The sequence below is a fragment of the Diplotaxodon limnothrissa genome, linkage group LG19 (genome assembly GCF_057381915.1).
Source record: "Diplotaxodon limnothrissa isolate DT_005_m linkage group LG19, D_limnothrissa_male_GT1.1, whole genome shotgun sequence".
Classification (NCBI taxonomy): domain Eukaryota; kingdom Metazoa; phylum Chordata; class Actinopteri; order Cichliformes; family Cichlidae; genus Diplotaxodon; species Diplotaxodon limnothrissa.
In genome coordinates this window covers 9,525,159-9,544,939 of record NC_140614.1, presented here as the reverse complement: position 1 = coordinate 9,544,939, position 19,781 = coordinate 9,525,159, and the positions used below count along the sequence as shown (strand labels likewise).

At 37.8% G+C, this 19,781-nt stretch overlaps 1 long non-coding RNA gene across 1 annotated transcript; it reads right to left on the bottom strand.

The window, feature by feature from the left end:
• Positions 1-527: 527 nt before the first annotated feature.
• Positions 528-2,407, bottom strand: LOC146611687 (uncharacterized). Its single transcript, XR_014904944.1, has 3 exons — positions 1,884-2,407; positions 1,664-1,767; positions 528-1,561 (listed from the first exon to the last, which is right to left on the bottom strand). It is a non-coding gene; the product is annotated as an uncharacterized LOC146611687 (long non-coding RNA).
• Positions 2,408-19,781: the final 17,374 nt, after the last annotated feature.

Here is a 19,781-nt window from a genome sequence, read left to right as displayed (position 1 = left end):
GAATTAATTGCTGAATGTTAAGTTAAAAATTCTGAATGAGCTGGAAAATACAGAATTTTTAAAGTGAAAACAAAAGTGCAGAACTTTTGAAAGCTGATGTTCACACAGAAGAAGTTGGAAAAAAGCTAAACATGTTTAAAATGTAAATAATAAAAAAATGAGTAATGACAAAAGAAAATTTAGAGTCAGAAAATCTCTGAATGAATATTAAAAGTTCAAATTCTTCTAACTGAAATGAACTTAAAAGATGAACAAAAATTCTGGAGAAAATGCAAACTTTAATATACAGCATAATGTTTTTCAGACATATACACATGTGTATATCATGTTTAATAGTATTACATACATCAATTTGTTTTGTATGTCATAGAAAATAAAAAACAAAATCTTAAGTCATATTTTACAGCTTCTTTCTGAAAAGGACTAGTAGAATAAATAAAAATAACTAAATTAAATAACTAAATAAAAAATAATAAGCAAGATATGAAATACATGAAAATTCAACTTTTAAAACCACAATCCTGAACCTTTAAATTGTGTTGGTTTCTTAGAACATGGCTGAACAGCTGTTTCTATCGTCCTACTTAATCTGTCTACACATCTTTTTATTACTCATTCTTCTTTATGTTTTAATGTAAACAGAGTCCACACAGTGGTAAAAGAGAACTGTATAGAGATTTTTGAGTAAACTCAAATGAAAGCCTAAGGTGGTGACACAGTTTAACACGTGCAAATAATCAAATAAACACATTAGTCCTTTTTGTGAACATGGATAAATAAGTATCAATACAGCATTGTTCAGCCATGCCACTAAATGCTTTTTTACACATTGTTTTAACCTGGGCTCAGACACAAAGTCCCAAAATTAGTTAGTCCCTGACTTTGAGTTGTGGTTATGACTAATTATTATACACAAGGCTTTATCTATCTAAACTCTAAGTACACAAATATGAAAAAAAACCTATACTTACCAGCTGATACCCCACACTACACACTAGGTGTGCCATGTGACCTGAAACTTTGGTACAAAATCATCATAATCATTCTGTTAACACTGTTTTTTAACACTGTTTGTGTTGCTGTTCAGCAGTTTAAAATGTTTTAGATTGGATTACATGGAATGAATTTGAATTTTCTTGGGGGGTTTTGTGTGTGTTTTGTTCTTAGCAGATTTTTTCTTCCATAACGTTGAATTCCAGTTACCACATTTCTGGTCATATGACATCCCGAGTGCCCACTTAAAAAAATCCCCACAGTTAATTCAACATTAAAACAAAATAAAAATATGTTAAATAAATAAAGGTTTGCTCTGTGATGAAATACTAAATAAGCATACATTGTACAGAGCACTAACAATGACAACAATCCTTTAGCCTGTTGATCAGAGAGAGGCAGTCATTATGTCCATTTAAAACCTGTAATCACAGAGCACATCGTTTCTGTGAAACTATGAAGTCCCATATGATCCTCATCATGTCCAGTGACTTCAGAGTGGATCCTCCCTGTCATCCGGCCAGTGTTTGATGTGTGGCAAGCAGCACAGAAGCAGGATAGCTGAGGACTTTAAAAGAAGAGCAGAAAACAGGAATATGTAGTTGTAAATGTAAATATCAGTGATACTTGTCTTGTCAAAGGGAATAAAATAATGAAAATGTTAACTTACACACTCATTTAGGGAGGATCTTGACACTGCACAGAGGAGGCACAGTCAGTCTGACAATGATGGTGATCTCCAGGGATGTTTTCCTGCAGCAACATTCCTGCCAACTGGCCGTATGATCCAGAGTAGTTGGTTTGTAATAAACAGAAAGGTGTATATGTTAGGTAGTGTGCACTCAGAGCTGGTCCTAAGAAACAAACACATCCTGTAATAAACTGAATACCTGTAGTAGTGCTCCTGCAAATATAAAGCCCTTCATTCATGAGTGGTTTCAAAGAAGGTGTTTTGGAGGCTCGGTCACAGAAACTGTGCAGTCTGTTCAGTCCTGAGTGTCTCAGCTCTGAAGGGGATGAATCACAGAGGGAAACACCTGAGTACAGACATTACAATACACTCTAACACTCCTAAGGTCAAGTGAAAACACAATTTAAACACTTTACAAAGAATGAATACATGTTTTCATGGAAATTATGTCATTAACCCTTTTTGTTGTTAGTAAATCTCACCGACTGCTTGTGGGACAAGCTAGAAGGAGGACTTATCACAGAATCTCTCCTGTGCTCCAGATGTGAAGTCTCACGCTCTGATCGTATGGCGATGAAGATGGTGATGATGAAGTTTCTCTGATCTGTGGCATTACAGTTTCTAGCTGCTATGTGCTTCACACTGTTGGATCTTACATGTGAAGCTTGGAGAAGACACAGGAGGACTGTGTCTCTCTTAAAAAGAAAAAAAAAGAAAAACAAAGGAAACCTAACAGGAATGGAAACCCCCCCCCCCCCCCCCCTTAACTCCCACCGTAACCCCCCCCCCTCCCACTCAACTCCCCAACCTCACACCATCCAATGTCTATACAAATGTAGGGTATCAGCTGGTAACAGAAAGCTGAAACATTTCTGGCCAGAAATGTGCAGTTATCAACCCAGACCCACCCTGATGATTGCACTGGCCGAAACATGATAAAAGCTCATAAAAATTTATGTTTCATAGAAAAATTTGTCCAAAAATATAATCGTATACTTTTGAAAAAGTTTAAAGTTTATAACAAACCAAAATAATAACATTTTTGTAAATAGTATTTCAAAATAGAGGCACACATAAAGTGGCTTAACTGTCATTATTGCTGTAATTAGGTTTGTTTGTTTGTTTTTTTAAAAAGCAACCTTTAGTCATTATTGTTCTCTCAGAAACAATGAAGAAGCTGTTGAACATTTATGTGTTGTGTAGGCAATCCTCTGGTCCACCCTCCCTCCCTCCCAGCCACAGTGAGACTGGGGCAGCCTGGCAGGATGTTGAAGCCTGGCTGCAGAGAGGATATGCCTACACTGTTCGTTTCAAACTGCTATATTTGATTTTTCTGACATTTATAGGTTACTGTTAGTGAATTTTAGATTTTCTGTAATAAATAAAATTGTCATCTTTTACTGATATCATTACTTAATTCATGTAATTGTATTTTATGTAAACAATTCAACCATTATACTGCAATGCAGAGCGTCAACTTTTAAATATCGCTCTACTTTCTTAAGTCATTCAAAAATATAGAAATTACTTACTGTATTCAAAGATCTAGATCATGAATCATCACAGGACAATACACAGTATACTGGGTCATGGTAACTATGGTATGTCTTCATGACTCCAGAATGGAGACATCGATCTGGCTGAGAAATGAAAATAAGGTCAAGCAGTGTGTTCTTCTCTGTGGTAGGGGCAGTGATGACCTGTGCGTATCCCCTAGACTCAAACAACTCCATGATTGGTTTGTTTGCACTGGATAAAACATTCTCATTAAAATCACCACAAACTATGATGGGATGACAGTCCATGATCTCCAATGAGTCTAATAGGCTTACCAGGTTTTTCAGGAATGGCCTCAGAGTGTAGTCTGGAGGTCTGTATACAACTGCAATCAGAGCACTGACTGGTGCTTCAACCTTTAAAGCCAGAAATTCAAGGTCAGTTACATTATGAATGTACTGTTTTTCATGCACTTGAATGTCACTTTTCACATAAACAGCAACTCCACCACCACTTCTGTTTGCCATCTGGGGAAAGTTTGTGTAGGACAGGTGTCTGTTGCGTTTGAACAAATTGTAATTTTCCAAGTGGAGACTCTCTGCGACAAAAGAGCCCCGCAGGTGTGTTTCTGTTAGGCACAAAACATCTGCTAGACACAATTCATGGTGACTTTTGATGTCATTAATGTGAGCTGGCAGTCCCTCTGTATTATGATGAACAATGGTGAAAACCTCTGACCTGCTGAGGGTTTGTCTCACGTGTAGAAGAGGCATCATGTCATCAAGGTTGGCTTGTCTCATGTTCTCAAGTGCTGCAGTGATTTCTGGGTTGGTGAATATTTTTTTCTCCTCCATATCAAGAAGATACAGTCCACTGAGAGACGTCACTCTACTGACAGCTACGTAGGCCATGCCGGGCTCAAAAATGCTCTTAAGAGAGACAACAGCTGATGTAGTTGTCATACCCTGTACCTTATGTATTGTACATGCAAAGGCCAGCTTCACTGGGAACTGTCTTCGTACCACTCCTTTCTGCTTCAGATTCTCCTCTGCTCTCTCAATGTACACCATGTCGTCTGCTGGTGTGCGGTTATTCTTTCCAGATGTCTCATTATCCATTTTAAGTCCAAGCTTGATGATGTGTTGGTCGTTTTCAGAGTGAACTACTCTAAGTAGTTTTCCAAAAGCTCCATTAACCAAACCATTTTGTATGTCAATGTTTCTGGTGAGCATGACACGAGCTCCTTCTGCAACTTTCAGTGTGTCTGGTAACTCGTTTTTACCTCCTTTCAACGGTCTGTCTTGAAGTGCCATTCTGCCAGTTCTAGGATCTTTTCTATAATCATCTGCATGGATGTCAATGATATGAGTGTGGAGCAGAGCCAGTGTTGAAGAGTTGTGTGCATCCACTTCTTTATTAGTTGCAAAAATGTGCAATGCATCAGTCGGACAATGGGCTGGTTCAGTTATGGCCTGTAACAACAAATCTCTATCTGCTTCGCAAAGCTCATCCAACTTTCCTTTTACACGAATTCTGTTCAGCATCTCAGCAAAGACAACATCATCTTTCTGACGCATAATCTCAGTCAGAGTGATCATCTGAAAATGCTCCCGCCACAGGTCGATCTCGGACGGGTCGTGCACACAGAGAGGTTTAGACTGTCGCACTGGGGGTAGCTGATAGAAGTCTCCGACAGCAATGACTGACATGCCTCCAAAGGGTCTCCGAGTCCCTTTGATCTGTTTGAGTCTTGCATCTACATATGCAAAGAGATGTCTTGACACCATAGACACTTCGTCAATGACGATTATTTCAGCATTCAAAAGTTCTGATCTGACTTCATCCAGCTGATTGCCAAGTCCCTGAATGGGAGGTTTTAAGCTTCTCGGGAGCTTGAGAAGAGAATGCAGTGTTGTTCCAGAAATGTTAAAAGCTGCAGTCCCAGTGAAAGCAGTTAACAGGACAGTGGGTTTTGATATGTCAACGTCGTCTGCATATCTGGGCACTTTGCTCAGTATCTTAGATGCTTCTGAGTAGATGCATTTGATAAGATGTGATTTTCCTGTTCCAGCACCACCATTAATATAAAAGAAAAACTGCTCTGGATTTAGAGCACAGACTCTTTTAATGCACCAGTCTCTAACTGCATAAAATATGCAGGCTTGCTTCTTATTCAGATTTTGAAACATCTGACGTAACAATGTGGGATCAATAGCAGGGGGTTCCCTGATGGCTCTGACTTCTGTTGAAGCATCAGCCTGACGGCTGTAGTCGGGCACATCTTCCTGTTCATTTTCATTGTCTCGCTCTCTTTCTTGTTCAACAAGTGGCAACCTTACGAGATCTGATTCAGGTGCCAGATTACACCATTCGTCAGTCACACCTCTGTTCTGCTCATATTCCTCAACAGCGCTCTCGATCTCCTCACTGTTTTTCTCATATTTTTCTCTGTTTCTTTTGACAATGTGTTGCACGTACTCAAGATGGTCAGTACCTGGTAGCTGTACACAGCCAGCACCATAGAAAGCCTGATAGGTTGGCAACGATGGTGTTTTCAGTTCGTGGTCTGAACGATGAGGAAGGTACAGTTTAAGCAGTCTTCCATAATATTGCTCTGGATGTTTTTCTTGTGAGCAGCGGTGAAATCTGATGATAGCAGGCTTATTGTTTTTGCGCCTTTGCACAAACCCCATCTCATTGAGAAGGGGCAAAACATCTTTACCTTTTTTCTGTTGGCCATAGACAATCCTGCAAGTAGCAGCAAAGTCTGCCATGCACATCTCCTCATACTCTGGTGTTTCAGGTCTGGCTTTGTATTTGTCATTCAAAGATGTCATCCAAACATTGGAAGATTCAGGTGTTGTGTTGTCCAGAACTGACAGGGGACGACTCATTTTCACAGGATTATCATCAGTTGGTATGAATATTACAGCACGTGAACATTGCTTCATGTGAAGACCACATGCACGAGCAACACATTCTTGTGCACTGATCTCTCGCTTCTTTGAATATGCCTGCATGACGGCTCTCATTTCATCGCACTCATTTACACTGTCCTTATGGGAGTTCTCAATGACAGTTTTCAGGTACTCAGATAGCCCACCCTCTTTTTTTGATATATATTTCATTAAATAATTTGCAGCACCAAAAGCATCTAAAACAAAGCTTATGTCGATATTACTGTTCCAGGCTTCAAGCAGATGTGGATTATAGCCATTTATCCAAGAGTCTTTTGGATCACGCTTTAGTATGATCGTACTCCTTGTGTTCATTTTATTCAGGTATCTCTGATATTCTGCATGTGTCAAGTTGCATCTTGCCAAGAGCTGCTCTAAACTCATGGAAGCAGTTTCAGGTTCATTCAGCAGCTGGTTCAGTGGTCTGAGCTTGTTCTTTGCTGTTTCTACTTCCAGTGCATCATCCTCACTGGGTCTTGTGATCATTGTCTCATTGCAGGGTGGTTTGGGAAAACCAAAACGGCACCCGGAGCTTAAACTCCTAAAGCACGTCTTTGTGTGGTTCTTACTGTGTTTTTGCACTTCTGTTACTTTCTTGTACAGTTCAGGTTGTTTATGTGGATCAGGCAGCTGAGCTGTGATGTATTTGTTTATAAAATCAACAACAGTTTGCTCATCATCCTCCTCAAACACAGGAGCACCTTCTACCCACAGGAGACAGTGTATGTGTGGGCTTCCTCTGTGCTGAAACTCAACTCTGTAAAAGTAGTCAATGACTTTGCCAAGTGGCTCTGCGGGAGATAAGAGTAAATCTCTGAATAATGCTTCAACTCTCTTGTCAAACATGCGCATTGTTGTGACAGGATTGCTTCTCAGGATGTCACACTTTGCTGACCAGTCGAGTCCTTCAAAATTCACTTGTTCACCTTGCTGCCTTGTTATTGCCTCGATCACTTCAGGCCAGCGCATTTCAGCAGCTGAAAATGTGCAAAAGAACGTGGGAGTTCCCAACTGTCTGATCATGGCAAAAAGATCTCTTGTTGTTTTCTCCCAATAGGCTGGGGTTCCTCTCAGAGGCTGCATGAATCTCACTGCGTCTTTATTTCGCACCAGTTTCTCCACCTCATGTTTATCTTGTAACATGCCTGAGGTTATTTTTCTCCCATCTCTGGTCAGAGGCTTTGCCTTTCTTAACTGTATCGTCATGCTGGAAGTAGCCAAGTGTATTTCAGTCACAAACTGTGCAAAGAACAAATAGTTTGTGTCTTTGGCAAAACGATCATCAATGCAGAAAAGTCTTGATTTGAAATACCCACTGGGGGATACTTTGATCAGCCTTCTTTCATCAAGTGTGTTTTGGCCTGTAGGAAACTGCACAGGGAAGGCCATGGCCTCCAGTTTAGGTGTTTTGAAAAAACTTATTGGATTGTTTCTCTCTGCAGGAGCAACAGAGTAGATTCCTTCACTGAAACATAATATCTCCTCAGCCACATCAGGGGGCTGCAAACAGGACTCGAGTGCAAAACCACCATTAGTCAGTGCATCTGCTTGCTCTGAATCATCTCTCATCTGTTCATGCGATTGTTCACCATCACAGGGTAACATGTCAATGTCCTGTTCATTTTTATTTTGTGCTTCACTCAGTGCATTTTTCTCACAGCTGTCAATTTCCATTAAATCAGCCTCATCATAATCGTCCTCATTCATGTTTTCATCATCATCATCATCATCATCTTCATCAGGAAGTGTTGGATCACACAGCTCAGCATCATCTCTGATGCTCACATCCTTATACTGTGGGTGAATCTGCTTGAGTTTATGCAGTGCTTGCACAAGTTTAGACCAGCTTACAGTCTGAAACAGCTGATGACCTTTGTAAGACAAGCGTCTCTTCAATTTTACTCTCATGACCTGAGAATTAATTCTCAATCGAGGCAATGCTTCAACAGTTTCCTGTACCTCGGATGGGACACAGACCACATTTCCTCTAATTGCTCTTTGTCTGCCTTTGGGAAGAGGAATGATCTTGGCAAATGGTATGCACTTGGCTATGAGATGTCTCTCCAGTATGTTGAGATCAGACAGTTCAGGTGGAATATCAGCAAGCTCCAGTGTATTGGCAACAGCAAGTGCTGGCATGAATCCATTTTTAAGATGATCGTGGCAGGTGTGACAAATCCACTCTCTCTTTCTCTCATCGGGAACATTGCACTGCTCATTTCTGCAGTTTTCATCACAAACATGAACAAACTTTCCTGTCAAACATGTTGCAACCACATGTGGGTTTTTGACATAATTTGACCTTCTGCAGGGTCGTACTTGGTTTGGAAATGAAGCCTTGAAGCATACAGTACATGGGTATGATGGTCCAACTTTGATTTGTGATTTGAACACAGATATGGCCTCGTTAATCACACTGTTGTCACTCTCTTGGGTTTGTCTGTTCACCCATCTGTATTTCCTTTTTATTTTCATTGCACATCTCATATTGTGCATAATCCTGAAGGCAAGATTACTTTGATACCTGTCTCGCATTAGTTGTTTCATTAGTTGTCTGTGTCTTACTCTGAATGCGTCATCACGTGCATAACGCTGAGTCACTCGAGATCTCTGTCTCTCTCTGAATTCAGGGTTTTCTTGATACCTTTTAGTGATATAGTTTTTTTGTTTTTGTCTAAATTCAGCATTGTCACAGTAGCGTCTTTTAATATATTGTTGTTGTTTCTTTCTGAATTCATCGTTCTCACAGTAGCATCTTTTAATATATTGTTGTTGTTTCTTTCTGAATTCATCGTTCTCACAGTAGCGTCTTTTAATATATTGTTGTTGTTTCTTTCTGAATTCATCGTTCTCACAGTAGCGTCTTTTAATATATTGTTGTTGTTTCTTTCTGAATTCATCGTTCTCACAGTAGCGTCTTTTAATATATTGTTGTTGTTTCTTTCTGAATTCAGCATTCTCACAGTAACGTCTTTTAATATATTGTTGATGTTTCTGTCTAACTTCAGGATTGTTTTTATATGCCTCGCTTGTAGAAGATTTCTTCTTTTCTTTGTAATCTTTATTTGAAGCGTACTTTTGTCGTTCTTTCCTTTTTTGGTTTTCTTTTCTCTGATTTCTTGGTTTGTCTGATGCCATTAATCTTCTTTTCATTTTGCGCCTTTGCTGTTTATTAACTTTTGTCAGTTTATAGATTTTTTGTATAACTGTATCAGAAAGATCACAGTTAGCACCATTTTTTATTGCAGTCCTTGACTGACAGGAAAAAACATCATTTGATGGAAGGAAATTAAAGTCACTCGATAGTTCTTTGGTAGTTATAAAAGTAAATTCATTTTGAGGAGCTTCGTGTGATGTGAACTGAGTCATACGGACTTCTTGTTGTTTCTCCAGTGGTGTACAAACAGACATTGGAGAGATCTCAGTAAGATCAGTGGTTGTGTTTCTCCTTGGAGAAGAGGAGTTTGCTTCATCAACAGTTGTATCAGAGTGAGTAGGTGCCACAGCAGTGGCAGCTGTTGGTCTGCAGACTGTGTCTGTGATAGTATCACTCAGGTTGACTGTGCTCATACTGTAGAACTGCACAGGCTTCAGTTCATAGTTACAAGAAGGTGATATCTCCATCATTTCATAAGAATCCTGGAGTCTCTTAATCATGTCACTGAGGAGTGTGAATTTCACCATCACAGCCGTACCACGATCACGTGACCATAGTGCTAGAGGAAGACCACTGGCTGTTCTGGAGTGTGGATCAAAGAAACCATATTTGCCCGATGTGGATCTGAACACTGCGATACACAATCCACTCATAATCAGTAAGGCATACTGCACATCTGACAACAGGCAGCTCAGTCCTGCTTCTAAGCTCAGAAAGGTATCTACTGCCTCCTCTGGAGGTTCTTCAAATGTCCCATACCGGGAAGGCTGTGTCATGTCGACATGATACATAGACCTGCGAGCATCAACTTTGTCTGGCAGCTCATCGGTAGCCAAATGAATATTTTTAGGAAATCTTTTCTTGGCCTCTTTGTACATCACATCACCTTTATCCAAGACCAGATTAAGGTCAGCTGTAGTCATGTTATCATTCTCATGAAGGAAAGCAAGAAATGTGAGTGAGTTACATGTGCACTGCTTGTTTCTGGAGTCTCCATATTTGGGATGAGCCTGGCTGTGAGATGCACAGATATGTGTAACAGAGGGCTGGTTTTCAAAGTTCACTCTTTCTGCATGAGATGGTCCTGCCACATCACTGTGACGGCCTCTTTTTACAATATCAGCATAACCCACCTGTGGGGCACTTGACACCTCAGGTTGGTCTCTATGGTTTACCTGATGATCATTAAATTCATGCTGCAATCCAATCTTTACAGCATCTGCATAGGATACCTGTTGTACATGTGCAGGAACATGTTGACCTGCCTGTTTGACACCATCAGAATTGGTCTTTGCAGACACAAAGTCTTCTGCAGAGCTCTGAGGAAAATCACACTCAGCTTGTTCACATGTTGGTACTTCATGAAACTCATGGAACTTCTTCCAGCGTTGTTTTGCAGCTTGTGACTTTTTCTGCTTCCTTGGCATTTTTACACAAGTGTTTCTCTTAGTCTTTAGAAAATATGTTTATAAAATAAGAGTGGCACAGAGCAGGAGATGTTTTCTTTGTCTTTATATTTCAGTTTTTATTTCTCAGAAACAGATGTCTTTGTTTGTTTGACAGTTTGTCAGTTGAGAGAATAATATGCACTCTCTTTATTGGCTTGGCACAACTTAGCGGCAAGCGCAAAGTGAAAAACAGCTAGAGAGAAAATTTAGAAGAGAGAACAGACAGAGCAGGAGAAACACGGCTGGGAAATCACAATCAAACCGTGAATTAGAGTTTTCTTTATTTGTTCAGTTTGTTCTCAGGTAGAGGCAATATGCACTCTTTATTGCTTTAATGGCTTGGCATTTTTCAGCAGCAAGCCAAGAGTGAAAAACAGGTAGAGAGAAAATTTAGCAGAGAGAACAGACAGAGCAGGAGAGACACGGCTTTAAATCAAACCGCAATAAGATTCTTGGTTTGGCAAAATTTCTCACAAACCACAGGGTGAAATACAGATGGAAAGAAGGCAGAGACAACAGGTGGAGTAGGACAGAAGATAGAGGGGTTGGGGGGTTGGGATGTGAGATAGAAGACTGGAGATCTGGTCCTTGTTCTTCTTCTGCACACTGTGAACAAAAAACAAGAAAAAAAAAATAATTTTAATAAAATGATATCACATGGTAATTGTATGAACTAATTGTGACTACTGAAAAAGGACAAAACAAATATTCAAGCTAAACTGTTGTCGGCTGCCATGTGCAAAAAGTTGCACAATTTGGCACTTTTTAAAAGAATAAATATTTAATTAAATTCAGCAATAATATTTTTAAATACAAATATGATTGAGTGAATTGTTAACTAATCACATGTAATGTGCAAAAATGTACGAAAAAAATATTTTAGCCCAATTGTTAAGCTGAACTTATGTGTATTTATTATAAAAATGTGTTTAAAAGGTCTAGCACAAAGTTTGAACCCATCACTTTAAAGCTTATATTAGTCAGACTCTTTTTTTTAAATTTTGGTGTACTTCTCTAACAGTATGTGCACACCTACCAGGCAAAGCACAGATGTGAGTCAAGTTCCTGAAAGTGTAAGACAAGAAATAACATGTTAGTTGTCTGTACAGTGTTATCAGACTAACAAAAAAACAAAGCCCACACGACATGATACACTGAACTTATAGTCAGCAGGGTAATTATAGAGTAATATAGCACACCAGCTGATACAGCAGCCATTTTATAATTCAAACTAATTAACTGAAGTATTTATTTAAGTACTTATATAAGGCTACTGTTAGACTGTTACTAGCCTTAGCATCGCTGCTAACGCTAGCATTCCTGCTAGCGTTAGCACTTCAGTTAGTGTTAGCACTGCTGGTAGAACTAGCACTCTTACTGTTAAAACTGAGGCACAATGGCAATAATAAAGCTCATTTGTTACTTTTGTCTCACTGACCGCCAATAAATATCACAGGAATATCACAGGAATATTCTTTTTGTCAGTTAAAAACTGCTAAGGCTAGTGTTGGCACTATAGCTAGCGTTAGCATTGATGCTAGCATTAGCATCGAAGCTAGCATTAGCACTGCTACTAACAGCAAAAGTCATGAAGTACTCTTACTGTTAAAACTGAGGCACAATGGCAATAATAAATCTCATTTGTTACTTTTGTCTCACTGACCGCCAATAAATATCACAGGAATATCACAAGAATATTCTTTTTGTCAGTTAACAACTGCTAAGGCTAGTGTTAGCACTATAGCTAGCATTAGCATTGAAGCTAGCGTTAGCACTGCTGCTAACAGCAAAAGTCATAAACCTATATAAATGGTAGCAAAGGTTATTCTTTTTTTGCTTTCTTTATTCTTTGAACTCTGTTGAACTTTAAAAAGACTTGATATGTGAGTTTAAATGTCAAACATGTATTTTTACCATAAAATTAAAACAGTGCTGTACTGAGTGTATTGTACTTACCACAGCAGAGAGCAAAGCGGAATGACGGCAGTTGGTGCAGTGATTAGTTAAAGACTGATGAGGCGTTCAGGTGGTGCTTGGAAATTTGAGCATCAGTTTGAACATCAATAATGAGCATATATATTTCTCTGTCATAGAGAGACAGAGAAAAAAATACACAAGACTCACCAGCATACAAATTGGTACTTTTTCTCTTTATGTCACTCATTCGCTTATACTCAGGAAAGAGGGCAACTGGCATTAAATTAGCAAATAAAAAGTATGTCATCTTGAACTGTTTTATGGATTTTATTTTAAGACTACTTTGAGCGTATTCGTGGGGAGATAAACTATACAGACTAAAAACAGAGACATTAAATGAGATTCGATTATTTAAAATGTGGGAAAATACACTACAGACAGGTAGATGCTGTGAGCTTTAATTATCCAGTCAGAAAAGATTATTTTAAAGTCATCAACTGACTAAAACTGCCGAGGTATGAAAAACCTGTGTGGAGAAGACAAGTCCACCAATACACAATCAACTTGAATTTAACAGGGCAATAATTCAGGGCTCTATTCAGTTAGCCTATATTAACTACTGACATACTGTTAATCTGTGGCAAAAGCCTGTCAAACCTGTCTTATTGTACCTATTGAAAAAGTTAATCTTACTACAACTGCTTAGATGTAACACACATTTTTGATTTAATCTTGGCAGAGTGAGAGACAGAGCTCGTTAAGCAGGCAGGTGTGAGCCTGGTTGCTATAGTGACTGCACCCAAGGGCTCCATACACACGGACACAGACATGCACCTCACTTTTGCTGCTTAAAATGAACAGAAAAGTCAGGCCGAAACAAATCGTTCCCAAATTAAAAGTACAAGTCGTATTGACAAAATTCTTTCACCGTGAGCGACAGCAATGTCTAGTCTACCTAATTCTCAGTTTTCATGCCTGTGGAGCTTATTATATGGACGTGGTGACAGTGGAAAGACACCATGCTCTTCTGATTTTCAAACCAACCTTCTGAGCAAGTTTAACATTAGAGTCTATGGAAGAGTTGGAGGGAGGAGGCTGTGCATTGGTGGCATTTATGAAAGAACCATAACACCTAGTACAATAGTAAACACATTGGATGAAAGAGGACAGCGATGGCTACGTTTTGATGGTAAAATCATACCTGCAGAGCAAACGCTGTGGACACAGCAGCAGTTTTAAAAAAGATTTTAAGATTAATTTTTTTGCTCCTCTCACTCTAGCAGTTGAGCTGCCTCACTCTAGCCCCAACATTCCGTCCCATACACACCCATTATAAACTCTGAAATGGGTGAAAAAACATCATGAAACTTAAACTGGAACTGAAGAAAAAGTATAATAGATATTGAAAAGATAAATACAAGTTGAATAGTTAAATGTCATGTCTTCGTTTTAAAGTTTGAATGGTGGCTCTATGTCAACGTATGTGGAAGTAGTAAGAGTTTAAAAATGAGTAAGTTGAATGAGGATTTGAAGGGTCTCCCCATTGAAATACATTATAAATTTTTGTTGAATAAAGTTGAATAAAATTAAAAATATAAATGTTAAAAATGAGAAAAGTAGAAGCATTCATGTCCAAAAGAATAGGAATCTAACGGTGTTTGAATGGTTTTTCTAAGTTGAACGGTTTTGAAGGAATTAGATGCCAAAAAACGTACGGAATATATAATAATAATAACTAGAAAAATTTGCATTTCCTGCGAAAATGCAGTGTGGATGCTTAAAGCTGAAGCTGTATGCAAAAAGTAGCTGAAAAAGCTGAAAAGTTGCAGAAATTGTAAAAACTTTGCAGAAGCAAAAGAAGTTTGCTAAAATGGAATAACTTAGCAGAACTGCAATATCTTAGAGGAAACATAATACTTGGCAGAAATACAATAGCATAGCAGAATTTAGCAGAAATATTGTAACTTACCAGAAACATGACAACTTCTCAAAAATACAAGAATTTAGGAGAAATAGTATAAGATAACAGAAAGAATATATTTAGCCAAAAATACTTAAACATTACAGAAACACTATGATTTAGAAAAATAGTACAACAGAGCAGAAATATTGTGATTTACCAGAGACACTGTGATGAACTATGAATATTGTAATTTTAAATTAAGACTATGTTTTAGCACAAATATTATAATTTGGCAGAAATACTATAATTTAGCACAAATACTATAAAAAGCAGAAATACTATAATTTAGCAGAAATACTATATTAAGCACAAACCCTATAAAAAGCAGAAATACTGTACTATGATTTGGTAGAAAAAACTATAATTAATCAGAAATACTATATTTGGCAGAAATACGGTATTTGGCACAAATCTTATAAAATAGCAGAAATAGTATGATTTAGCACAATAGTAATAACTTAAACAGAAAAATTGGAAAAGCAAAAATGGACAGCTGAAAAAATGCTGAACGTGCTGAAGGTCCCTCAACTATACTTGTTAAATGAAAAAAATCAGCAAAAAAATCTATAACAGCCACACAATCACAAATATGTACACATAAGAAAACACACATGCACAGAGAGACACACACACAAGATCCAATTCAGTCAACCAGTCTAAATATATTGAATTTGAATCTTAGAATGAGATCATCCCATTAAAAGCCTTTCTCTCTCTCTCTCTCTCTGTCACACACACACACACACACACACACACACACACACACACAGGGAGAGAAAAGTGAGTTTCTAGGTCAGCCTGGGAGCTGCTGAATTTGAATCCACCAATCAGAGAGCCTGTGCACTCTTTCCCTCCAAAACAGGTGCATCCTTTTTACACACGCAGCACAGAGAGACACAGGATCATTGCAGTCTATTTCTCATAATGACGACTCCCCTCAAACAAATGACCATAATTTCCTAACCGTAGGAGCTAGAACGGTCATTCTTACACCGTTTTGTTCAGAAGAGATGGGGGAATCTTCAAGTGTTGACAATTTATCATTAAAATATGAATTTTTAGAGATATATGACACGGATGACTTGTTGACTTAGAAGCCACGAATTCCCCAATATGCAAATTTGAATACCTGGAGCCCACATACATGATTGGCTGGCTGGGAAGCTGTGCAGGCCCTGATTTGTGGATTTGAATTCCTCAGCCCTCAGATATGATTGGCTGGCTTAGAAGCCATGAAGTCCCCAATATGCAAATTTGAATGCCTCAGGACACATATATGATTGGCTGGTAAACCGTGCAGGACCTGATTTGAAAATTTGAATGTCTAAGTCCTCACAGTGGATTGGCTGCCTGGGGACCAGGCAGAAATATATAGAAATACTATGATTAAGCATAAATACTACATTTAGTAGAAATACTATGTTTTAGCACAAATCCTATAAAAAGCAGAAATACTATAATTTAGCAGAAATACTATATTAAGCACAAATCCTATAAAAAGCAGAAATAGTATGATTAAGCATAAATACTACATTTAGTAGAAATACTATGTTTTAGCACAAATACTATAAAAAGCAGAAATACTATAATTTAGCAGAAATACTATATTAAGCACAAATCCTATAAAAAGCAGAAATAGGATGATTAAGCATAAACACTACATTTAGTAGAAATACTATGTTTGAGCAAAAATCCTATAAAAAGCAGAAATACTATATTAGGCACAAATCCCATAAAAAGCAGAACTAGTATGATTAAGCATAAATACTACATTTAGTAGAAATACTATGTTTTAGCACAAATAGTATAAAAAGCAGAAATACTGTAATTTAGCAGAAATACTATATTCGGCACAAATCTTATAAAATAGCAGAAATAGTATGATTTAGCACAATAGTAATCAGTTAAACAGAAAAATTGGAAAAGCAAAATGGACAGCTGAAAAAATGCTGAACATGCTGAGGGTCCCTCAAATATACTTGTTAAATGAAAAAATCAGCAAAAAAATGCACAGGGAGAGAGAAGTAAGTTTCTAGGTCAGCCTGGGAGCTGCTGAATTTGAATCCACCAATCAGAGAGCCTGTGTACTTTTTCCCGCCAAAACATGTGCCTCTTTTTACACACGCAGCACAGAGAGGCACAGGATTATTGCAGCCTATTTCTCATAGTGAGGACTCCCCTCAAACAAATGACCATAATTTCCAAACCGTAGGGGCTAGAGCGGTCATTCTTACACCGTTTTGTTCAGAAGAGATGGGGGAATCTTCCAGTGTTTACAATTTATCATTAAAATATGAATTATTAAAGATATTTGACTTCTAATGCACCATAACTGAGTAGAGCGAAGCAAAAACTGCCTTGACTTGCCCTCAAACAACGCTTTGTAACTCGAAATCTATTTGGAGTATCGATATCATTCTTTCACCGTAAGAGACAGCAGGCTTTGGTGAACAGTCATGGAAATTTTCAGGTCTCTGTGGAAATCCAAAAAAAAATTATGACGAGAGAAAAAAGTGGTTCATTTCCAGAGTTTTAAATCTGAAGAAATCTGAGCGAAGGACGAATTTCCTACCCTCAAACAAGTCCAACTCATTTCAGAACGGTAATAGGTGAGAAAGAAATTCTTGAATTGTGAGCGTCAGGGGTGTCTGAAGATATTCGGGGACAAGCCTCATGTCTTAAAGTCGCTTCGTTAAGGAGATATGATGATTCGAATATGCCTCTCATTACAGAAATCCAGCGATGATTTTGAACAAGCTCTCCATTGACTTTATATGGAGAGTTTTGAGACCTTGTGTTGGTCTGAGGAGATTTGCAAAAATTCTATAAATCCCACAACAATGATAGTGACATTTTCTGAAAGCCAGCAAAAATACCTACGTTTTGATGTATAATTTGTGGAAGTTGAGTGAAAATTGAGCAAGTAGCAAGAAGTTGTTCGGACATGAAGTGAAAATTGCAAAACCTTCAGTGGCACACTGGAAGCCAAGAGCATAGCAACCATAACAACGCATGTATTTTGTGAAAAATCACAATTTTGCAACTCAAAACTTTAAGAGGCATAAAAGTAAAACAGTAAAACATTTGAAAAAGCTGAATCATACCTGAATAGCCCAATAATTTGTGAACATTTTAAAGTTTGAATGGTTGTTCTAGGTGAAAATATGAGGAAGTAGTTAAGTTTCAAAAACAAGCAAATTTTAGCAGAATTGCAGAAGTTTCCCATTCATTTCAATGGGACAAATTAAAGGAAAAAAGCTTAATATTTTAAAAAGTATAATAGTTAAAAATAGCAAAAATCGTAGCGTAAATTAGCAGAAATAGCAGAATAGTTTAAAATTTGAACGGTGAAAATCGGCTGAAAATTGTGGAAGTAGTTAAGTGCCAAAAAGTGTACGGAAGCAACTAGAATAATAATAATAATAATAACTAGAAAAATTTGCATTTCCTGCGAAAATGCAGTGTGGATGCTTAAAGCTGAAGCTGTATGCAAAAAGTAGCTGAAAAAGCTGAAAAGTTGCAGAAATTGTAAAAACTTTGCAGAAGCAAAAGAAGTTTGCTAAAATGGAATAACTTAGCAGAACTGCAATATCTTAGAGGAAACATAATACTTGGCAGAGATACAATAGCATAGCAGAATTTAGCAGAAATATTGTAACTTACCAGAAACATGATAACTTCTCAAAAATACAAGAATTTAGGAGAAATAGTATAAGATAACAGAAAGAATATATTTAGCCAAAAATACTTAAACATTACAGAAACACTATGATTTAGAAAAATAGTACAACAGAGCAGAAATATTGTGATTTACCAGAGACACTGTGATGAACTATGAATATTGTAATTTTAAATTAAGACTATGTTTTAGCACAAATATTATAATTTGGCAGAAATACTATAATTTAGCAGAAATACTATATTAAGCACAAATCCTATAAAAAGCAGAAATGGTATGATTAAGCATAAATACTACATTTAGTAGAAATACTTTGTTTTAGCACAAATCCCATAAAAAGCAGAAATACTGTACTATGATTTAGTAGAAAGACTACAATTAATCAGAAATACTAAATTTAGCAGAAATACTATATTAAGCACAAATCCTATGAAAAGCAGAAATAATATGATTAAGCATAAATACTACATTTAGCAGAAATACTATATTAAGCACAAATCTTATAAAAAGCAGAAATACTATATTAAGCACAAATCCTATAAAAGCAGAAATAGTATATTAAGCACAATAGTAATAAGTTAAACAGAAAAATTGGAAAAGCAAAATGGACAGCTGAAAAAATGCTGAACATGCTGAGGGTCCCTCAAATATACTTGTTAAATGACAAAAATCTGAAAAAAAATTTATGACAGCCACACAATTACAAATATGTACACATGAGGAAACACACATGCACAGAGAGACACACACACAAGATCCAATTCAGTCAACCAGTCTAACTATATTCAATTTAAATCCTACAATGACATGCTGCCAAATAAGGGCAGGGTCCTCTCTCTCCCACTAAACACACACACACACACACACACACACACACACACACACACACACACACACACACACACAGAGGGAGAGAGCTGCCGAATTTAAATCCACCAATCAGAGTGGCTGTTTACATTTTCCCGCCAAAACAGGTGCATCTTTTTACACACGCAGCACAGAGAGGCACAGGATTATTGCAGCCTATTTCTCATAGTGAGGACTCCCCACAAACAAATGACCATAATTTCCTAACCGTAGGGGCTAGAACGGTCATTCTTAAACCGTTTTGTTCAGAAGAGATGGGGGAATCTTCCAGTGTTAACAATTTATCATTAAAATGTGAATTTTTAGAGATATACGACATGGATGACTTGTTGACTTAGAAGCCACGAATTCCCCAATATGCAAATTTGAATGCCTGAGGCCACATATATGATTGGCTGCCTGGGAAGCCGTGCAGGCCCTGATTTGTGGATTTGAATTCCTCAGCTCTCAGATATGATTGGCTGGCTTAGAAGCCATGAAGGCCCCAATATGCAAATTTCAATGCCTCAGGACACATATATGATTGGCTGGGAAACCGTGCAGGCCCTGATTTGAAAATTTGAATGTCTAAGTCCTCACAGAGGATTGGCTGCCTGGGGACCTGGCAGAAAT